This window comes from Balaenoptera acutorostrata, chromosome 8 (genome assembly GCF_949987535.1).
Source record: "Balaenoptera acutorostrata chromosome 8, mBalAcu1.1, whole genome shotgun sequence".
NCBI lineage: Eukaryota > Metazoa > Chordata > Mammalia > Artiodactyla > Balaenopteridae > Balaenoptera > Balaenoptera acutorostrata.
Genome location: NC_080071.1, coordinates 96151578 through 96172382, shown reverse-complemented (window position 1 = coordinate 96172382; position 20805 = coordinate 96151578).

The following is a 20805-nucleotide window of genomic DNA, read 5'->3' as shown; positions in this document are numbered from 1 at the left end:
CTTTATTCCCAGGTATTTTGTTCTTTTTGATGCAGTTGTAAATAGGGTTGCTTTCTTTCTCTTTCTGATGGTTCATTATTAGTGTTGAGAAATGCAACTGATTTCTGTGTATTGATTTTGCAACTTTACTGAATTTATTTATTAGGTCTAATAGTTTTTTTGTGGAATGAAGTGGAAAATTGGAATTCAAAAATCCCACTGTTTCTACCATATCCAGGTCGTCCACAACACGGAGGACAGCGGCTCCTAATATAACCTTCCCACAGTGCCTCTAAATGACATGTGGACTTTGGGTGAACTGGATCTGGGTAAGGCTTGGCTTCTATACGGAAGTTTGATGTTTTCTCTGCTTTTCTGGCATGCTGTTGACATACATGATGTTTTGAAAAGTAATTGACTCTCCAGTAATTTCAAACATATAACTCTACATACATAAAAACAAGTCTTGTACCTTGATTAAATATACTCCTAAAAATTGATGTTGACATTATTAAAAATGGAACTGTTCTCATAAATTCTTTTTCAGATTATTTTTTGCCAGCGTATGCATATAAGGTAGATTTTCATGAATTGAGATTTTGTTCTGTAACTTTGCTTCATTAGTTGATTAGCTCAAATAATTTCTTTGCTGATTATAGGTAGTTTTATATATAAGATGATGTGACCTATGTTCTGTGAAGAGACAGGGTTTTAATTTTTCCATTCACCCATGGATGCCTTTTCTTTCTTTCCTCAAGATTCTGGGTAGAACTTCCAGTACACTATTGAGTAACGGTGATGAAGGCCAGCTTGCTTGCCTTGTTCCTGATTTCAGGAGTAAATCTTGCAGTCTTTAACATTGAGCATGATGTTTGCTGTGGCTTTTGGTACTACTCTTTTCCATAGTGAACAAATTTCCTTTTATTCCTGCTTTCTTGAGTGTTTTTCATGAAATAACACTGGATTTTCATTGTAGATGTTTTGCATTCATTGATATGATTATGTGTTTTTACTTCACACCATTATTGTGGTTGAATACATTGCTTACTTTTGACATGTTGAGCAACCTGAAATTTCTGGTGTAGAGATACTTGCTTATGGCATTATCCATTTAAAGTTCTGTTGGTTGCATGTTGCTATTATTTTGTGATAGATTTTTACATTCATATTTATAAGTTATACTGGGGTAGTTTTCTCGGTTTTTTTCCTTTATTTTTAAAATCTTTTTTAAAATAGTGGTTTTATTTCATTTTAATTATTTATTGATTTTGGCCCCATCCCGTGGCTTGTGGGATCTTAGTTCCCCAGTCAGGGATCGAACCCGAGCCCTTGGCAGTGAAAGCACAGAGTCCTAACCACTGGGCCACCAGAGAATTCCCCAGTTTTCTTTTCCAAGATGTATTTGTATAATCTGACTAGACTTGGCTTGGTGTAAGTGGTTTGGAGGGTTAGCATTAGGGCTGGGGCTGGTGTGAGGGTTGGGGCTGTGGATGGTTTATGGTTGCTGTTATGGTTTAAGTTTTCTGGTTAATGAGTTATTTATGGGTATGGTTAATGAATCTATTTTATGGTTTGGTTATGGTTATAGTTTTGCTTATTGGTTAAGGTTTATGGTTTTGGTCTCAGGGTGTTAGGGTTCTGTGTTAGAGTGGGTGTTAGGGTTCTGTGTTAGAGTGGGTGTTAGGGTATGGGTTAGAATTGGGGTACAGGTAGGCTACGGGTAGAGCATGGGTTAGGGTAAGGTACAGGTTTAGGGTACGGGTTAGGCTAAGGTTAGGTCAGGGCTTAGGGTCAGGATCAGAGTTTAGGGTTAGGGTCCATGTCAGGATTAGCGTCAAGGTTGAGCGAGGCCATTGTTTTCTGCTCCTCCAGTGCTGGATTCTCATTGATAGAGGAATGAAATGTCTGCTCTGGTCACCCAGTGTTTCAAATTGAGCTCAGCCTTAGTCAAGGGTTCTTAGGGCCTCAGAGGTCATGCAGGGTTTCCCTCCACCCTCCCTCCTGGGAAGGGTGATGCAGGCCCCACTCTGTCTGGGCAGCCCCAGGTCCAGCATGGCCCTGACATGCAGGATACTAAGTAGACGTGATGTAAGACTTGGTGCATCAGTCTGCCAGCCCCCAGGTGCTGCCTTTTTTTTTTCCTTAATTAATTAATTAATTAATTAATTAATTTCTGGCTGTGTTGGGTCTGCATTGCTGCACGGAGGCTTTCTCTAGTTGCGGCGAGTGGGGGCTTCTCATTGCGGTGGCTTCTCTTGTTGCAGAGTACAGGCTCTAAGCGCGTGGGCTTCAGCAGTTGTGGCTCGCGGGTTCTAGAGCGCAGGCTCAGTAGTTGTGGTGCACGGGCTTAGTTGCTCCACAGCATGTGGGATCTTCCCGGACCAGGGCTCGAACCCGTGTCCCCTGCATTAGCAGGCAGATTCTCAACCACTGCGCCACCAGGGAAGCCCCTTGAATAGTTTTGTATTTAAAATTTGTCTGTGGGGACAATGCAGGGGACACGGGCTCGAGCCCTGGTCCGGGAAGATCCCACACGCCGCAGAGCAACCAAACCTGCGCGGCACAGCTACTGAAGCCTGCGCGCCTAGAGCCCGTGCTCCGCAACATGAGAAGCCACGGCAATGAGGAGCCTGTGCACCACAACGAAGAGTAGCCCCGCTCGACGCAACTAGAGAAAGCCCATATGCAGCAACGAAGACCCAACGCAGCCAAAAATGAATTAGAAACTAAAATAAAATTTGCCTCTGAATAACTTTGAGTGAATTTGGTATAAGTTGTAAAGTTTGCATCTACATTCACTTCATTCCAAATGGTTTCCAATTACTTGTTCCTTAACTACTTTTAGAAAACTTTTGGGATAGAGACTGCATTTTAGTTTGAATTTCCAGTTTCCTGGATTCAGCAGTCCTGTCAGTAGGGCACGCTGCCTCCAGGGACCTGTGAGGGAGGCGCGGCCTGCACTTCCTGCACTGACCACAGGGTGGCGCCGAGTTCGCCTCTCTGCCCCACAGCGCATGCTCGTTCCCTGCGAACTGGATTGTGAGGGCAGCTGAGAGGAGTTGAGCCTCGTCAGGCGCGGGGGCGGGGGCCTTCGGGTAGGACGCCCGGCTCAGCGTCTCTGCTGAGAGGAGCTCGGTCTCCCGTCTCCTCAGGACTCGCTGGGGTTTCGGCTTCAGGACAAAGTGGGGCTGCGTCCACGCTGACTGGGGAACTAGGTTTCCTGAGGACCCAGGTGGTGCCTGAGGAAAAGGTGAAGAGACGGTGAGGAAAAGTGGGGAGAAGCTTCCTGGGGGCGGCTGACCGTTGAGGGGGTCCGTCTTCGTGTGAGCGAGGGAGGGCTTGGCGTGGAAAGCTGGGTGTTTGGTCAGGTTTGTGTGCAGGGTAGCCAGCGTGAGTTATGGGGCGTCCAGTTTTCCCAGCACCATTTATCGTGGGGAGTGTCGTGCTCCTTGGTGTGTCCTTGGTCCCTGTGTCCTAAATTCACCGAGCCCGTCCGTGTGGGTTGAATTCTGGTCTCTCTGTCCTGTTCCTCTGGTCCCTGTGCCCGTTTTGAGCCAGTTCCACACTGTTTTGGTGACTGTAGCTTCTCAGCAGAGTGTGACGTCAGGGAGGGAGTTGCCTCCAGCCCGTTCTCTTTTTTCAGGGTTTCTTTGGCTATTTGGGGTCCTTTGTGGTTCCCCACAGATATTAGGAGGATTTGCTCTGTTTTGGGGGAAAATACCATGGAATTTTGGGAGGGATTGCATTCACTGTGTCCACTGCTTTGGGTAGCATGGATGTTTTAACAATATTAATTGTTCCATTCCATGAGAACAGGATATCTTTCCATTTATTGGTGTGTTTTTCAATGTCTTCAAGTTTTCAGTGTGCAGGTCTTTCACCTCCTTGGTTGACTTTATTCCCAGGTATTTTGTTCTTTTTGATGCAGTTGTAAATAGGGTTGCTTTCTTTCTCTTTCTGATGGTTCATTATTAGTGTTGAGAAATGCAACTGATTTCTGTGTATTGATTTTGCAACTTTACTGAATTTATTTATTAGGTCTAATAGTTTTTTTGTGGAATGAAGTGGAAAATTGGAATTCAAAAATCCCACTGTTTCTACCATATCCAGGTCGTCCACAACACGGAGGACAGCGGCTCCTAATATAACCTTCCCACAGTGCCTCTAAATGACATGTGGACTTTGGGTGAACTGGATCTGGGTAAGGCTTGGCTTCTATACGGAAGTTTGATGTTTTCTCTGCTTTTCTGGCATGCTGTTGACATACATGATGTTTTGAAAAGTAATTGACTCTCCAGTAATTTCAAACATACAACTTTACATACATAAAAACAAGTCTTGTACCTTGATTAAATATACTCCTAAAAATTGATGTTGACATTATTAAAAATGGAACTGTTCTCATAAATTCTTTTTCAGATTATTTTTTGCCAGCGTATGCATATAAGGTAGATTTTCATGAATTGAGATTTTGTTCTGTAACTTTGCTTCATTAGTTGATTAGCTCAAATAATTTCTTTGCTGATTATAGGTAGTTTTATATATAAGATGATGTGACCTATGTTCTGTGAAGAGACAGGGTTTTAATTTTTCCATTCACCCATGGATGCCTTTTCTTTCTTTCCTCAAGATTCTGGGTAGAACTTCCAGTACACTATTGAGTAACGGTGATGAAGGCCAGCTTCCTGGCCTTGTTCCTGATTTCAGGAGTAAATCTTGCAGTCTTTAACATTGAGCATGATGTTTGCTGTGGCTTTTGGTACTACTCTTTTCCATAGTGAACAAATTTCCTTTTATTCCTGCTTTCTTGAGTGTTTTTCATGAAATAACACTGGATTTTCATTGTAGATGTTTTGCATTCATTGATATGATTATGTGTTTTTACTTCACACCATTATTGTGGTTGAATACATTGCTTACTTTTGACATGTTGAGCAACCTGAAATTTCTGGTGTAGAGATACTTGCTTATGGCATTATCCATTTAAAGTTCTGTTGGTTGCATGTTGCTATTATTTTGTGATAGATTTTTACATTCATATTAATAAGTTATACTGGGGTAGTTTTCTCGGTTTTTTTCCTTTCTTTTTAAAATCTTTTTTAAAATAGTGGTTTTATTTCATTTTAATTATTTATTTATTTTGGCCCCATCCCGTGGCTTGTGGGATCTTAGTTCCCCAGTCAGGGATCGAACCCGAGCCCTTGGCAGTGAAAGCACAGAGTCCTAACCACTGGGCCACCAGAGAATTCCCCAGTTTTCTTTTCCAAGATGTATTTGTATAATCTGACTAGACTTGGCTTGGTGTAAGTGGTTTGGAGGGTTAGCATTAGGGCTGGGGCTGGTGTGAGGGTTGGGGCTGTGGATGGTTTATGGTTGCTGTTATGGTTTAAGTTTTCTGGTTAATGAGTTATTTATGGGTATGGTTAATGAATCTATTTTATGGTTTGGTTATGGTTATAGTTTTGCTTATTGGTTAAGGTTTATGGTTTTGGTCTCAGGGTGTTAGGGTTCTGTGTTAGAGTGGGTGTTAGGGTTCTGTGTTAGAGTGGGTGTTAGGGTATGGGTTAGAATTGGGGTACAGGTAGGCTACGGGTAGAGCATGGGTTAGGGTAAGGTACAGGTTTAGGGTACGGGTTAGGCTAAGGTTAGGTCAGGGCTTAGGGTCAGGATCAGAGTTTAGGGTTAGGGTCCATGTCAGGATTAGCGTCAAGGTTGAGCGAGGCCATTGTTTTCTGCTCCTCCAGTGCTGGATTCTCATTGATAGAGGAATGAAATGTCTGCTCTGGTCACCCAGTGTTTCAAATTGAGCTCAGCCTTAGTCAAGGGTTCTTAGGGCCTCAGAGGTCATGCAGGGTTTCCCTCCACCCTCCCTCCTGGGAAGGGTGATGCAGGCCCCACTCTGTCTGGGCAGCCCCAGGTCCAGCATGGCCCTGACATGCAGGATACTAAGTAGACGTGATGTAAGACTTGGTGCATCAGTCTGCCAGCCCCCAGGTGCTGCCTTTTTTTTTTTTCCTTAATTAATTAATTAATTAATTTCTGGCTGTGTTGGGTCTGCATTGCTGCACGGAGGCTTTCTCTAGTTGTGGCGAGTGGGGGCTTCTCATTGCGGTGGCTTCTCTTGTTGCAGAGTACAGGCTCTAAGCGCGTGGGCTTCAGCAGTTGTGGCTCGCGGGTTCTAGAGCGCAGGCTCAGTAGTTGTGGTGCACGGGCTTAGTTGCTCCACAGCATGTGGGATCTTCCCGGACCAGGGCTCGAACCCGTGTCCCCTGCATTAGCAGGCAGATTCTCAACCACTGCGCCACCAGGGAAGCCCCTTGAATAGTTTTGTATTTAAAATTTGTCTGTGGGGACAATGCAGGGGACACGGGCTCGAGCCCTGGTCCGGGAAGATCCCACACGCCGCAGAGCAACCAAACCTGCGCGGCACAGCTACTGAAGCCTGCGCGCCTAGAGCCCGTGCTCCGCAACATGAGAAGCCACGGCAATGAGGAGCCTGTGCACCACAACGAAGAGTAGCCCCGCTCGACGCAACTAGAGAAAGCCCATATGCAGCAACGAAGACCCAACGCAGCCAAAAATGAATTAGAAACTAAAATAAAATTTGCCTCTGAATAACTTTGAGTGAATTTGGTATAAGTTGTAAAGTTTGCATCTACATTCACTTCATTCCAAATGGTTTCCAATTACTTGTTCCTTAACTACTTTTAGAAAACTTTTGGGATAGAGACTGCATTTTAGTTTGAATTTCCAGTTTCATGGATTCAGCAGTCCTGTCAGTAGGGCACCCTGCCTCCAGGGACCTGTGAGGGAGGCGCGGCCTGCACTTCCTGCACTGACCACAGGGTGGCGCCGAGTTCGCCTCTCTGCCCCACAGCGCATGCTCGTTCCCTGCGAACTGGATTGTGAGGGCAGCTGAGAGGAGTTGAGCCTCGTCAGGCGCGGGGGCGGGGGCCTTCGGGTAGGACGCCCGGCTCAGCGTCTCTGCTGAGAGGAGCTCGGTCTCCCGTCTCCTCAGGACTCGCTGGGGTTTCGGCTTCAGGACAAAGTGGGGCTGCGTCCACGCTGACTGGGGAACTAGGTTTCCTGAGGACCCAGGTGGTGCCTGAGGAAAAGGTGAAGAGACGGTGAGGAAAAGTGGGGAGAAGCTTCCTGGGGGCGGCTGACCGTTGAGGGGGTCCGTCTTCGTGTGAGCGAGGGAGGGCTTGGCGTGGAAAGCTGGGTGTTTGGTCAGGTTTGTGTGCAGGGTAGCCAGCGTGAGTTATGGGGCGTCCAGTTTTCCCAGCACCATTTATCGTGGGGAGTGTCGTGCTCCTTGGTGTGTCCTTGGTCCCTGTGTCCTAAATTCACCGAGCCCGTCCGTGTGGGTTGAATTCTGGTCTCTCTGTCCTGTTCCTCTGGTCCCTGTGCCCGTTTTGAGCCAGTTCCACACTGTTTTGGTGACTGTAGCTTCTCAGCAGAGTGTGACGTCAGGGAGGGAGTTGCCTCCAGCCCGTTCTCTTTTTTCAGGGTTTCTTTGGCTATTTGGGGTCCTTTGTGGTTCCCCACAGATATTAGGAGGATTTGCTCTGTTTTGGGGGAAAATACCATGGAATTTTGGGAGGGATTGCATTCACTGTGTCCACTGCTTTGGGTAGCATGGATGTTTTAACAATATTAATTGTTCCATTCCATGAGAACAGGATATCTTTCCATTTATTGGTGTGTTTTTCAATGTCTTCAAGTTTTCAGTGTGCAGGTCTTTCACCTCCTTGGTTGACTTTATTCCCAGGTATTTTGTTCTTTTTGATGCAGTTGTAAATAGGGTTGCTTTCTTTCTCTTTCTGATGGTTCATTATTAGTGTTGAGAAATGCAACTGATTTCTGTGTATTGATTTTGCAACTTTACTGAATTTATTTATTAGGTCTAATAGTTTTTTTGTGGAATGAAGTGGAAAATTGGAATTCAAAAATCCCACTGTTTCTACCATATCCAGGTCGTCCACAACACGGAGGACAGCGGCTCCTAATATAACCTTCCCACAGTGCCTCTAAATGACATGTGGACTTTGGGTGAACTGGATCTGGGTAAGGCTTGGCTTCTATACGGAAGTTTGATGTTTTCTCTGCTTTTCTGGCATGCTGTTGACATACATGATGTTTTGAAAAGTAATTGACTCTCCAGTAATTTCAAACATATAACTTTACATACATAAAAACAAGTCTTGTACCTTGATTAAATATACTCCTAAAAATTGATGTTGACATTATTAAAAATGGAACTGTTCTCATAAATTCTTTTTCAGATTATTTTTTGCCAGCGTATGCATATAAGGTAGATTTTCATGAATTGAGATTTTGTTCTGTAACTTTGCTTCATTAGTTGATTAGCTCAAATAATTTCTTTGCTGATTATAGGTAGTTTTATATATAAGATGATGTGACCTATGTTCTGTGAAGAGACAGGGTTTTAATTTTTCCATTCACCCATGGATGCCTTTTCTTTCTTTCCTCAAGATTCTGGGTAGAACTTCCAGTACACTGTTGAGTAACGGTGATGAAGGCCAGCTTGCTTGCCTTGTTCCTGATTTCAGGAGTAAATCTTGCAGTCTTTAACATTGAGCATGATGTTTGCTGTGGCTTTTGGTACTACTCTTTTCCATAGTGAACAAATTTCCTTTTATTCCTGCTTTCTTGAGTGTTTTTCATGAAATAACACTGGATTTTCATTGTAGATGTTTTGCATTCATTGATATGATTATGTGTTTTTACTTCACACCATTATTGTGGTTGAATACATTGCTTACTTTTGACATGTTGAGCAACCTGAAATTTCTGGTGTAGAGATACTTGCTTATGGCATTATGCATTTAAAGTTCTGTTGGTTGCATGATGCTATTATTTTGTGATAGATTTTTACATTCATATTTATAAGTTATACTGGGGTAGTTTTCTCGGTTTTTTTCCTTTATTTTTAAAATCTTTTTTAAAATAGTGGTTTTATTTCATTTTAATTATTTATTGATTTTGGCCCCATCCCGTGGCTTGTGGGATCTTAGTTCCCCAGTCAGGGATCGAACCCGAGCCCTTGGCAGTGAAAGCACAGAGTCCTAACCACTGGGCCACCAGAGAATTCCCCAGTTTTCTTTTCCAAGATGTATTTGTATAATCTGACTAGACTTGGCTTGGTGTAAGTGGTTTGGAGGGTTAGCATTAGGGCTGGGGCTGGTGTGAGGGTTGGGGCTGTGGATGGTTTATGGTTGCTGTTATGGTTTAAGTTTTCTGGTTAATGAGTTATTTATGGGTATGGTTAATGAATCTATTTTATGGTTTGGTTATGGTTATAGTTTTGCTTATTGGTTAAGGTTTATGGTTTTGGTCTCAGGGTGTTAGGGTTCTGTGTTAGAGTGGGTGTTAGGGTTCTGTGTTAGAGTGGGTGTTAGGGTATGGGTTAGAATTGGGGTACAGGTAGGCTACGGGTAGAGCATGGGTTAGGGTAAGGTACAGGTTTAGGGTACGGGTTAGGCTAAGGTTAGGTCAGGGCTTAGGGTCAGGATCAGAGTTTAGGGTTAGGGTCCATGTCAGGATTAGCGTCAAGGTTGAGCGAGGCCATTGTTTTCTGCTCCTCCAGTGCTGGATTCTCATTGATAGAGGAATGAAATGTCTGCTCTGGTCACCCAGTGTTTCAAATTGAGCTCAGCCTTAGTCAAGGGTTCTTAGGGCCTCAGAGGTCATGCAGGGTTTCCCTCCACCCTCCCTCCTGGGAAGGGTGATGCAGGCCCCACTCTGTCTGGGCAGCCCCAGGTCCAGCATGGCCCTGACATGCAGGATACTAAGTAGACGTGATGTAAGACTTGGTGCATCAGTCTGCCAGCCCCCAGGTGCTGCCTTTTTTTTTTTCCTTAATTAATTAATAAATTAATTAATTAATTTCTGGCTGTGTTGGGTCTGCATTGCTGCACGGAGGCTTTCTCTAGTTGCGGCGAGTGGGGGCTTCTCATTGCGGTGGCTTCTCTTGTTGCAGAGTACAGGCTCTAAGCGCGTGGGCTTCAGCAGTTGTGGCTCGCGGGTTCTAGAGCGCAGGCTCAGTAGTTGTGGTGCACGGGCTTAGTTGCTCCACAGCATGTGGGATCTTCCCGGACCAGGGCTCGAACCCGTGTCCCCTGCATTAGCAGGCAGATTCTCAACCACTGCGCCACCAGGGAAGCCCCTTGAATAGTTTTGTATTTAAAATTTGTCTGTGGGGACAATGCAGGGGACACGGGCTCGAGCCCTGGTCCGGGAAGATCCCACACGCCGCAGAGCAACCAAACCTGCGCGGCACAGCTACTGAAGCCTGCGCGCCTAGAGCCCGTGCTCCGCAACATGAGAAGCCACGGCAATGAGGAGCCTGTGCACCACAACGAAGAGTAGCCCCGCTCGACGCAACTAGAGAAAGCCCATATGCAGCAACGAAGACCCAACGCAGCCAAAAATGAATTAGAAACTAAAATAAAATTTGCCTCTGAATAACTTTGAGTGAATTTGGTATAAGTTGTAAAGTTTGCATCTACATTCACTTCATTCCAAATGGTTTCCAATTACTTGTTCCTTAACTACTTTTAGAAAACTTTTGGGATAGAGACTGCATTTTAGTTTGAATTTCCAGTTTCCTGGATTCAGCAGTCCTGTCAGTAGGGCACGCTGCCTCCAGGGACCTGTGAGGGAGGCGCGGCCTGCACTTCCTGCACTGACCACAGGGTGGCGCCGAGTTCGCCTCTCTGACCCACAGCGCATGCTCCTTCCCTGCGAACTGGATTGTGAGGGCAGCTGAGAGGAGTTGAGCCTCGTCAGGCGCGGGGGCGGGGGCCTTCGGGTAGGACGCCCGGCTCAGCGTCTCTGCTGAGAGGAGCTCGGTCTCCCGTCTCCTCAGGACTCGCTGGGGTTTCGGCTTCAGGACAAAGTGGGGCTGCGTCCACGCTGACTGGGGAACTAGGTTTCCTGAGGACCCAGGTGGTGCCTGAGGAAAAGGTGAAGAGACGGTGAGGAAAAGTGGGGAGAAGCTTCCTGGGGGCGGCTGACCGTTGAGGGGGTCCGTCTTCGTGTGAGCGAGGGAGGGCTTGGCGTGGAAAGCTGGGTGTTTGGTCAGGTTTGTGTGCAGGGTAGCCAGCGTGAGTTATGGGGCGTCCAGTTTTCCCAGCACCATTTATCGTGGGGAGTGTCGTGCTCCTTGGTGTGTCCTTGGTCCCTGTGTCCTAAATTCACCGAGCCCGTCCGTGTGGGTTGAATTCTGGTCTCTCTGTCCTGTTCCTCTGGTCCCTGTGCCCGTTTTGAGCCAGTTCCACACTGTTTTGGTGACTGTAGCTTCTCAGCAGAGTGTGACGTCAGGGAGGGAGTTGCCTCCAGCCCGTTCTCTTTTTTCAGGGTTTCTTTGGCTATTTGGGGTCCTTTGTGGTTCCCCACAGATATTAGGAGGATTTGCTCTGTTTTGGGGGAAAATACCATGGAATTTTGGGAGGGATTGCATTCACTGTGTCCACTGCTTTGGGTAGCATGGATGTTTTAACAATATTAATTGTTCCATTCCATGAGAACAGGATATCTTTCCATTTATTGGTGTGTTTTTCAATGTCTTCAAGTTTTCAGTGTGCAGGTCTTTCACCTCCTTGGTTGACTTTATTCCCAGGTATTTTGTTCTTTTTGATGCAGTTGTAAATAGGGTTGCTTTCTTTCTCTTTCTGATGGTTCATTATTAGTGTTGAGAAATGCAACTGATTTCTGTGTATTGATTTTGCAACTTTACTGAATTTATTTATTAGGTCTAATAGTTTTTTTGTGGAATGAAGTGGAAAATTGGAATTCAAAAATCCCACTGTTTCTACCATATCCAGGTCGTCCACAACACGGAGGACAGCGGCTCCTAATATAACCTTCCCACAGTGCCTCTAAATGACATGTGGACTTTGGGTGAACTGGATCTGGGTAAGGCTTGGCTTCTATACGGAAGTTTGATGTTTTCTCTGCTTTTCTGGCATGCTGTTGACATACATGATGTTTTGAAAAGTAATTGACTCTCCAGTAATTTCAAACATATAACTTTACATACATAAAAACAAGTCTTGTACCTTGATTAAATATACTCCTAAAAATTGATGTTGACATTATTAAAAATGGAACTGTTCTCATAAATTCTTTTTCAGATTATTTTTTGCCAGCGTATGCATATAAGGTAGATTTTCATGAATTGAGATTTTGTTCTGTAACTTTGCTTCATTAGTTGATTAGCTCAAATAATTTCTTTGCTGATTATAGGTAGTTTTATATATAAGATGATGTGACCTATGTTCTGTGAAGAGACAGGGTTTTAATTTTTCCATTCACCCATGGATGCCTTTTCTTTCTTTCCTCAAGATTCTGGGTAGAACTTCCAGTACACTATTGAGTAACGGTGATGAAGGCCAGCTTCCTGGCCTTGTTCCTGATTTCAGGAGTAAATCTTGCAGTCTTTAACATTGAGCATGATGTTTGCTGTGGCTTTTGGTACTACTCTTTTCCATAGTGAACAAATTTCCTTTTATTCCTGCTTTCTTGAGTGTTTTTCATGAAATAACACTGGATTTTCATTGTAGATGTTTTGCATTCATTGATATGATTATGTGTTTTTACTTCACACCATTATTGTGGTTGAATACATTGCTTACTTTTGACATGTTGAGCAACCTGAAATTTCTGGTGTAGAGATACTTGCTTATGGCATTATCCATTTAAAGTTCTGTTGGTTGCATGTTGCTATTATTTTGTGATAGATTTTTACATTCATATTTATAAGTTATACTGGGGTAGTTTTCTCGGTTTTTTTCCTTTATTTTTAAAATCTTTTTTAAAATAGTGGTTTTATTTCATTTTAATTATTTATTTATTTTGGCCCCATCCCGTGGCTTGTGGGATCTTAGTTCCCCAGTCAGGGATCGAACCCGAGCCCTTGGCAGTGAAAGCACAGAGTCCTAACCACTGGGCCACCAGAGAATTCCCCAGTTTTCTTTTCCAAGATGTATTTGTATAATCTGACTAGACTTGGCTTGGTGTAAGTGGTTTGGAGGGTTAGCATTAGGGCTGGGGCTGGTGTGAGGGTTGGGGCTGTGGATGGTTTATGGTTGCTGTTATGGTTTAAGTTTTCTGGTTAATGAGTTATTTATGGGTATGGTTAATGAATCTATTTTATGGTTTGGTTATGGTTATAGTTTTGCTTATTGGTTAAGGTTTATGGTTTTGGTCTCAGGGTGTTAGGGTTCTGTGTTAGAGTGGGTGTTAGGGTTCTGTGTTAGAGTGGGTGTTAGGGTATGGGTTAGAATTGGGGTACAGGTAGGATACGGGTAGAGCATGGGTTAGGGTAAGGTACAGGTTTAGGGTACGGGTTAGGCTAAGGTTAGGTCAGGGCTTAGGGTCAGGATCAGAGTTTAGGGTTAGGGTCCATGTCAGGATTAGCGTCAAGGTTGAGCGAGGCCATTGTTTTCTGCTCCTCCAGTGCTGGATTCTCATTGATAGAGGAATGAAATGTCTGCTCTGGTCACCCAGTGTTTCAAATTGAGCTCAGCCTTAGTCAAGGGTTCTTAGGGCCTCAGAGGTCATGCAGGGTTTCCCTCCACCCTCCCTCCTGGGAAGGGTGATGCAGGCCCCACTCTGTCTGGGCAGCCCCAGGTCCAGCATGGCCCTGACATGCAGGATACTAAGTAGACGTGATGTAAGACTTGGTGCATCAGTCTGCCAGCCCCCAGGTGCTGCCTTTTTTTTTTCCTTAATTAATTAATTAATTAATTAATTAATTAATTAATTTCTGGCTGTGTTGGGTCTGCATTGCTGCACGGAGGCTTTCTCTAGTTGCGGCGAGTGGGGGCTTCTCATTGCGGTGGCTTCTCTTGTTGCAGAGTACAGGCTCTAAGCGCGTGGGCTTCAGCAGTTGTGGCTCGCGGGTTCTAGAGCGCAGGCTCAGTAGTTGTGGTGCACGGGCTTAGTTGCTCCACAGCATGTGGGATCTTCCCGGACCAGGGCTCGAACCCGTGTCCCCTGCATTAGCAGGCAGATTCTCAACCACTGCGCCACCAGGGAAGCCCCTTGAATAGTTTTGTATTTAAAATTTGTCTGTGGGGACAATGCAGGGGACACAGGCTCGAGCCCTGGTCCGGGAAGATCCCACACGCCGCAGAGCAACCAAACCTGCGCGGCACAGCTACTGAAGCCTGCGCGCCTAGAGCCCGTGCTCCGCAACATGAGAAGCCACGGCAATGAGGAGCCTGTGCACCACAACGAAGAGTAGCCCCGCTCGACGCAACTAGAGAAAGCCCATATGCAGCAACGAAGACCCAACGCAGCCAAAAATGAATTAGAAACTAAAATAAAATTTGCCTCTGAATAACTTTGAGTGAATTTGGTATAAGTTGTAAAGTTTGCATCTACATTCACTTCATTCCAAATGGTTTCCAATTACTTGTTCCTTAACTACTTTTAGAAAACTTTTGGGATAGAGACTGCATTTTAGTTTGAATTTCCAGTTTCATGGATTCAGCAGTCCTGTCAGTAGGGCACCCTGCCTCCAGGGACCTGTGAGGGAGGCGCGGCCTGCACTTCCTGCACTGACCACAGGGTGGCGCCGAGTTCGCCTCTCTGACCCACAGCGCATGCTCCTTCCCTGCGAACTCGATTGTGAGGGCAGCTGAGAGGAGTTGAGCCTCGTCAGGCGCGGGGGCGGGGGCCTGCGGGTAGGACGCCCGGCTCAGCGTCTCTGCTGAGAGGAGCTCGGTCTCCCGTCTCCTCAGGACTCGCTGGGGTTTCGGCTTCAGGACAAAGTGGGGCTGCGTCCACGCTGACTGGGGAACTAGGTTTCCTGAGGACCCAGGTGGTGCCTGAGGAAAAGGTGAAGAGACGGTGAGGAAAAGTGGGGAGAAGCTTCCTGGGGGCGGCTGACCGTTGAGGGGGTCCGTCTTCGTGTGAGCGAGGGAGGGCTTGGCGTGGAAAGCTGGGTGTTTGGTCAGGTTTGTGTGCAGGGTAGCCAGCGTGAGTTATGGGGCGTCCAGTTTTCCCAGCACCATTTATCGTGGGGAGTGTCGTGCTCCTTGGTGTGTCCTTGGTCCCTGTGTCCTAAATTCACCGAGCCCGTCCGTGTGGGTTGAATTCTGGTCTCTCTGTCCTGTTCCTCTGGTCCCTGTGCCCGTTTTGAGCCAGTTCCACACTGTTTTGGTGACTGTAGCTTCTCAGCAGAGTGTGACGTCAGGGAGGGAGTTGCCTCCAGCCCGTTCTCTTTTTTCAGGGTTTCTTTGGCTATTTGGGGTCCTTTGTGGTTCCCCACAGATATTAGGAGGATTTGCTCTGTTTTGGGGGAAAATACCATGGAATTTTGGGAGGGATTGCATTCACTGTGTCCACTGCTTTGGGTAGCATGGATGTTTTAACAATATTAATTGTTCCATTCCATGAGAACAGGATATCTTTCCATTTATTGGTGTGTTTTTCAATGTCTTCAAGTTTTCAGTGTGCAGGTCTTTCACCTCCTTGGTTGACTTTATTCCCAGGTATTTTGTTCTTTTTGATGCAGTTGTAAATAGGGTTGCTTTCTTTCTCTTTCTGATGGTTCATTATTAGTGTTGAGAAATGCAACTGATTTCTGTGTATTGATTTTGCAACTTTACTGAATTTATTTATTAGGTCTAATAGTTTTTTTGTGGAATGAAGTGGAAAATTGGAATTCAAAAATCCCACTGTTTCTACCATATCCAGGTCGTCCACAACACGGAGGACAGCGGCTCCTAATATAACCTTCCCACAGTGCCTCTAAATGACATGTGGACTTTGGGTGAACTGGATCTGGGTAAGGCTTGGCTTCTATACGGAAGTTTGATGTTTTCTCTGCTTTTCTGGCATGCTGTTGACATACATGATGTTTTGAAAAGTAATTGACTCTCCAGTAATTTCAAACATATAACTTTACATACATAAAAACAAGTCTTGTACCTTGATTAAATATACTCCTAAAAATTGATGTTGACATTATTAAAAATGGAACTGTTCTCATAAATTCTTTTTCAGATTATTTTTTGCCAGCGTATGCATATAAGGTAGATTTTCATGAATTGAGATTTTGTTCTGTAACTTTGCTTCATTAGTTGATTAGCTCAAATAATTTCTTTGCTGATTATAGGTAGTTTTATATATAAGATGATGTGACCTATGTTCTGTGAAGAGACAGGGTTTTAATTTTTCCATTCACCCATGGATGCCTTTTCTTTCTTTCCTCAAGATTCTGGGTAGAACTTCCAGTACACTATTGAGTAACGGTGATGAAGGCCAGCTTCCTGGCCTTGTTCCTGATTTCAGGAGTAAATCTTGCAGTCTTTAACATTGAGCATGATGTTTGCTGTGGCTTTTGGTACTACTCTTTTCCATAGTGAACAAATTTCCTTTTATTCCTGCTTTCTTGAGTGTTTTTCATGAAATAACACTGGATTTTCATTGTAGATGTTTTGCATTCATTGATATGATTATGTGTTTTTACTTCACACCATTATTGTGGTTGAATACATTGCTTACTTTTGACATGTTGAGCAACCTGAAATTTCTGGTGTAGAGATACTTGCTTATGGCATTATCCATTTAAAGTTCTGTTGGTTGCATGTTGCTATTATTTTGTGATAGATTTTTACATTCATATTTATAAGTTATACTGGGGTAGTTTTCTCGGTTTTTTTCCTTTCTTTTTAAAATCTTTTTTAAAATAGTGGTTTTATTTCATTTTAATTATTTATTGATTTTGGCCCCATCCCGTGGCTTGTGGGATCTTAGTTCCCCAGTCAGGGATCGAACCCGAGCCCTTGGCAGTGAAAGCACAGAGTCCTAACCACTGGGCCACCAGAGAATTCCCCAGTTTTCTTTTCCAAGATGTATTTGTATAATCTGACTAGACTTGGCTTGGTGTAAGTGGTTTGGAGGGTTAGCATTAGGGCTGGGGCTGGTGTGAGGGTTGGGGCTGTGGATGGTTTATGGTTGCTGTTATGGTTTAAGTTTTCTGGTTAATGAGTTATTTATGGGTATGGTTAATGAATCTATTTTATGGTTTGGTTATGGTTATAGTTTTGCTTATTGGTTAAGGTTTATGGTTTTGGTCTCAGGGTGTTAGGGTTCTGTGTTAGAGTGGGTGTTAGGGTTCTGTGTTAGAGTGGGTGTTAGGGTATGGGTTAGAATTGGGGTACAGGTAGGATACGGGTAGAGCATGGGTTAGGGTAAGGTACAGGTTTAGGGTACGGGTTAGGCTAAGGTTAGGTCAGGGCTTAGGGTCAGGATCAGAGTTTAGGGTTAGGGTCCATGTCAGGATTAGCGTCAAGGTTGAGCGAGGCCATTGTTTTCTGCTCCTCCAGTGCTGGATTCTCATTGATAGAGGAATGAAATGTCTGCTCTGGTCACCCAGTGTTTCAAATTGAGCTCAGCCTTAGTCAAGGGTTCTTAGGGCCTCAGAGGTCATGCAGGGTTTCCCTCCACCCTCCCTCCTGGGAAGGGTGATGCAGGCCCCACTCTGTCTGGGCAGCCCCAGGTCCAGCATGGCCCTGACATGCAGGATACTAAGTAGACGTGATGTAAGACTTGGTGCATCAGTCTGCCAGCCCCCAGGTGCTGCCTTTTTTTTTTCCTTAATTAATTAATTAATTAATTAATTAATTAATTAATTTCTGGCTGTGTTGGGTCTGCATTGCTGCACGGAGGCTTTCTCTAGTTGCGGCGAGTGGGGGCTTCTCATTGCGGTGGCTTCTCTTGTTGCAGAGTACAGGCTCTAAGCGCGTGGGCTTCAGCAGTTGTGGCTCGCGGGTTCTAGAGCGCAGGCTCAGTAGTTGTGGTGCACGGGCTTAGTTGCTCCACAGCATGTGGGATCTTCCCGGACCAGGGCTCGAACCCGTGTCCCCTGCATTAGCAGGCAGATTCTCAACCACTGCGCCACCAGGGAAGCCCCTTGAATAGTTTTGTATTTAAAATTTGTCTGTGGGGACAATGCAGGGGACACGGGCTCGAGCCCTGGTCCGGGAAGATCCCACACGCCGCAGAGCAACCAAACCTGCGCGGCACAGCTACTGAAGCCTGCGCGCCTAGAGCCCGTGCTCCGCAACATGAGAAGCCACGGCAATGAGGAGCCTGTGCACCACAACGAAGAGTAGCCCCGCTCGACGCAACTAGAGAAAGCCCATATGCAGCAACGAAGACCCAACGCAGCCAAAAATGAATTAGAAACTAAAATAAAATTTGCCTCTGAATAACTTTGAGTGAATTTGGTATAAGTTGTAAAGTTTGCATCTACATTCACTTCATTCCAAATGGTTTCCAATTACTTGTTCCTTAACTACTTTTAGAAAACTTTTGGGATAGAGACTGCATTTTAGTTTGAATTTCCAGTTTCATGGATTCAGCAGTCCTGTCAGTAGGGCACCCTGCCTCCAGGGACCTGTGAGGGAGGCGCGGCCTGCACTTCCTGCACTGACCACAGGGTGGCGCCGAGTTCGCCTCTCTGACCCACAGCGCATGCTCCTTCCCTGCGAACTCGATTGTGAGGGCAGCTGAGAGGAGTTGAGCCTCGTCAGGCGCGGGGGCGGGGGCCTGCGGGTAGGACGCCCGGCTCAGCGTCTCTGCTGAGAGGAGCTCGGTCTCCCGTCTCCTCAGGACTCGCTGGGGTTTCGGCTTCAGGACAAAGTGGGGCTGCGTCCACGCTGACTGGGGAACTAGGTTTCCTGAGGACCCAGGTGGTGCCTGAGGAAAAGGTGAAGAGACGGTGAGGAAAAGTGGGGAGAAGCTTCCTGGGGGCGGCTGACCGTTGAGGGGGTCCGTCTTCGTGTGAGCGAGGGAGGGCTTGGCGTGGAAAGCTGGGTGTTTGGTCAGGTTTGTGTGCAGGGTAGCCAGCGTGAGTTATGGGGCGTCCAGTTTTCCCAGCACCATTTATCGTGGGGAGTGTCGTGCTCCTTGGTGTGTCCTTGGTCCCTGTGTCCTAAATTCACCGAGCCCGTCCGTGTGGGTTGAATTCTGGTCTCTCTGTCCTGTTCCTCTGGTCCCTGTGCCCGTTTTGAGCCAGTTCCACACTGTTTTGGTGACTGTAGCTTCTCAGCAGAGTGTGACGTCAGGGAGGGAGTTGCCTCCAGCCCGTTCTCTTTTTTCAGGGTTTCTTTGGCTATTTGGGGTCCTTTGTGGTTCCCCACAGATATTAGGAGGATTTGCTCTGTTTTGGGGGAAAATACCATGGAATTTTGGGAGGGATTGCATTCACTGTGTCCACTGCTTTGGGTAGCATGGATGTTTTAACACTATTAATTGTTCCATTCCATGAGAACAGGATATCTTTCCATTTATTGGTGTGTTTTTCAATGTCTTCAAGTTTTCAGTGTGCAGGTCTTTCACCTCCTTGGTTGACTTTATTCCCAGGTATTTTGTTCTTTTTGATGCAGTTGTAAATAGGGTTGCTTTCTTTCTCTTTCTGATGGTTCATTATTAGTGTTGAGAAATGCAACTGATTTCTGTGTATTGATTTTGCAACTTTACTGAATTTATTTATTAGGTCTAATAGTTTTTTTGTGGAATGAAGTGGAAAATTGGAATTCAAAAATCCCACTGTTTCTACCATATCCAGGTCGTCCACAACACGGAGGACAGCGGCTCCTAATATAACCTTCCCACAGTGCCTCTAAATGACATGTGGACTTTGGGTGAACTGGATCTGGGTAAGGCTTGGCTTCTATACGGAAGTTTGATGTTTTCTCTGCTTTTCTGGCATGCTGTTGACATACATGATGTTTTGAAAAGTAATTGACTCTCCAGTAATTTCAAACATATAACTTTACATACATAAAAACAAGTCTTGTACCTTGATTAAATATACTCCTAAAAATTGATGTTGACATTATTAAAAATGGAACTGTTCTCATAAATTCTTTTTCAGATTATTTTTTGCCAGCGTATGCATATAAGGTAGATTTTCATGAATTGAGATTTTGTTCTGTAACTTTGCTTCATTAGTTGATTAGCTCAAATAATTTCTTTGCTGATTATAGGTAGTTTTATATATAAGATGATGTGACCTATGTTCTGTGAAGAGACAGGGTTTTAATTTTTCCATTCACCCATGGATGCCTTTTCTTTCTTTCCTCAAGATTCTGGGTAGAACTTCCAGTACACTATTGAGTAACGGTGATGAAGGCCAGCTTCCTGGCCTTGTTCCTGATTTCAGGAGTAAATCTTGCAGTCTTTAACATTGAGCATGATGTTTGCTGTGGCTTTTGGTACTACTCTTTTCCATAGTGAACAAATTTCCTTTTATTCCTGCTTTCTTGAGTGTTTTTCATGAAATAACACTGGATTTTCATTGTAGATGTTTTGCATTCATTGATATGATTATGTGTTTTTACTTCACACCATTATTGTGGTTGAATACATTGCTTACTTTTGACATGTTGAGCAACCTGAAATTTCTGGTGTAGAGATACTTGCTTATGGCATTATCCATTTAAAGTTCTGTTGGTTGCATGTTGCTATTATTTTGTGATAGATTTTTACATTCATATTTATAAGTTATACTGGGGTAGTTTTCTCGGTTTTTTTCCTTTATTTTTAAAATCTTTTTTAAAATAGTGGTTTTATTTCATTTTAATTATTTATTGATTTTGGCCCCATCCCGTGGCTTGTGGGATCTTAGTTCCCCAGTCAGGGATCGAACCCGAGCCCTTGGCAGTGAAAGCACAGAGTCCTAACCACTGGGCCACCAGAGAATTCCCCAGTTTTCTTTTCCAAGATGTATTTGTATAATCTGACTAGACTTGGCTTGGTGTAAGTGGTTTGGAGGGTTAGCAT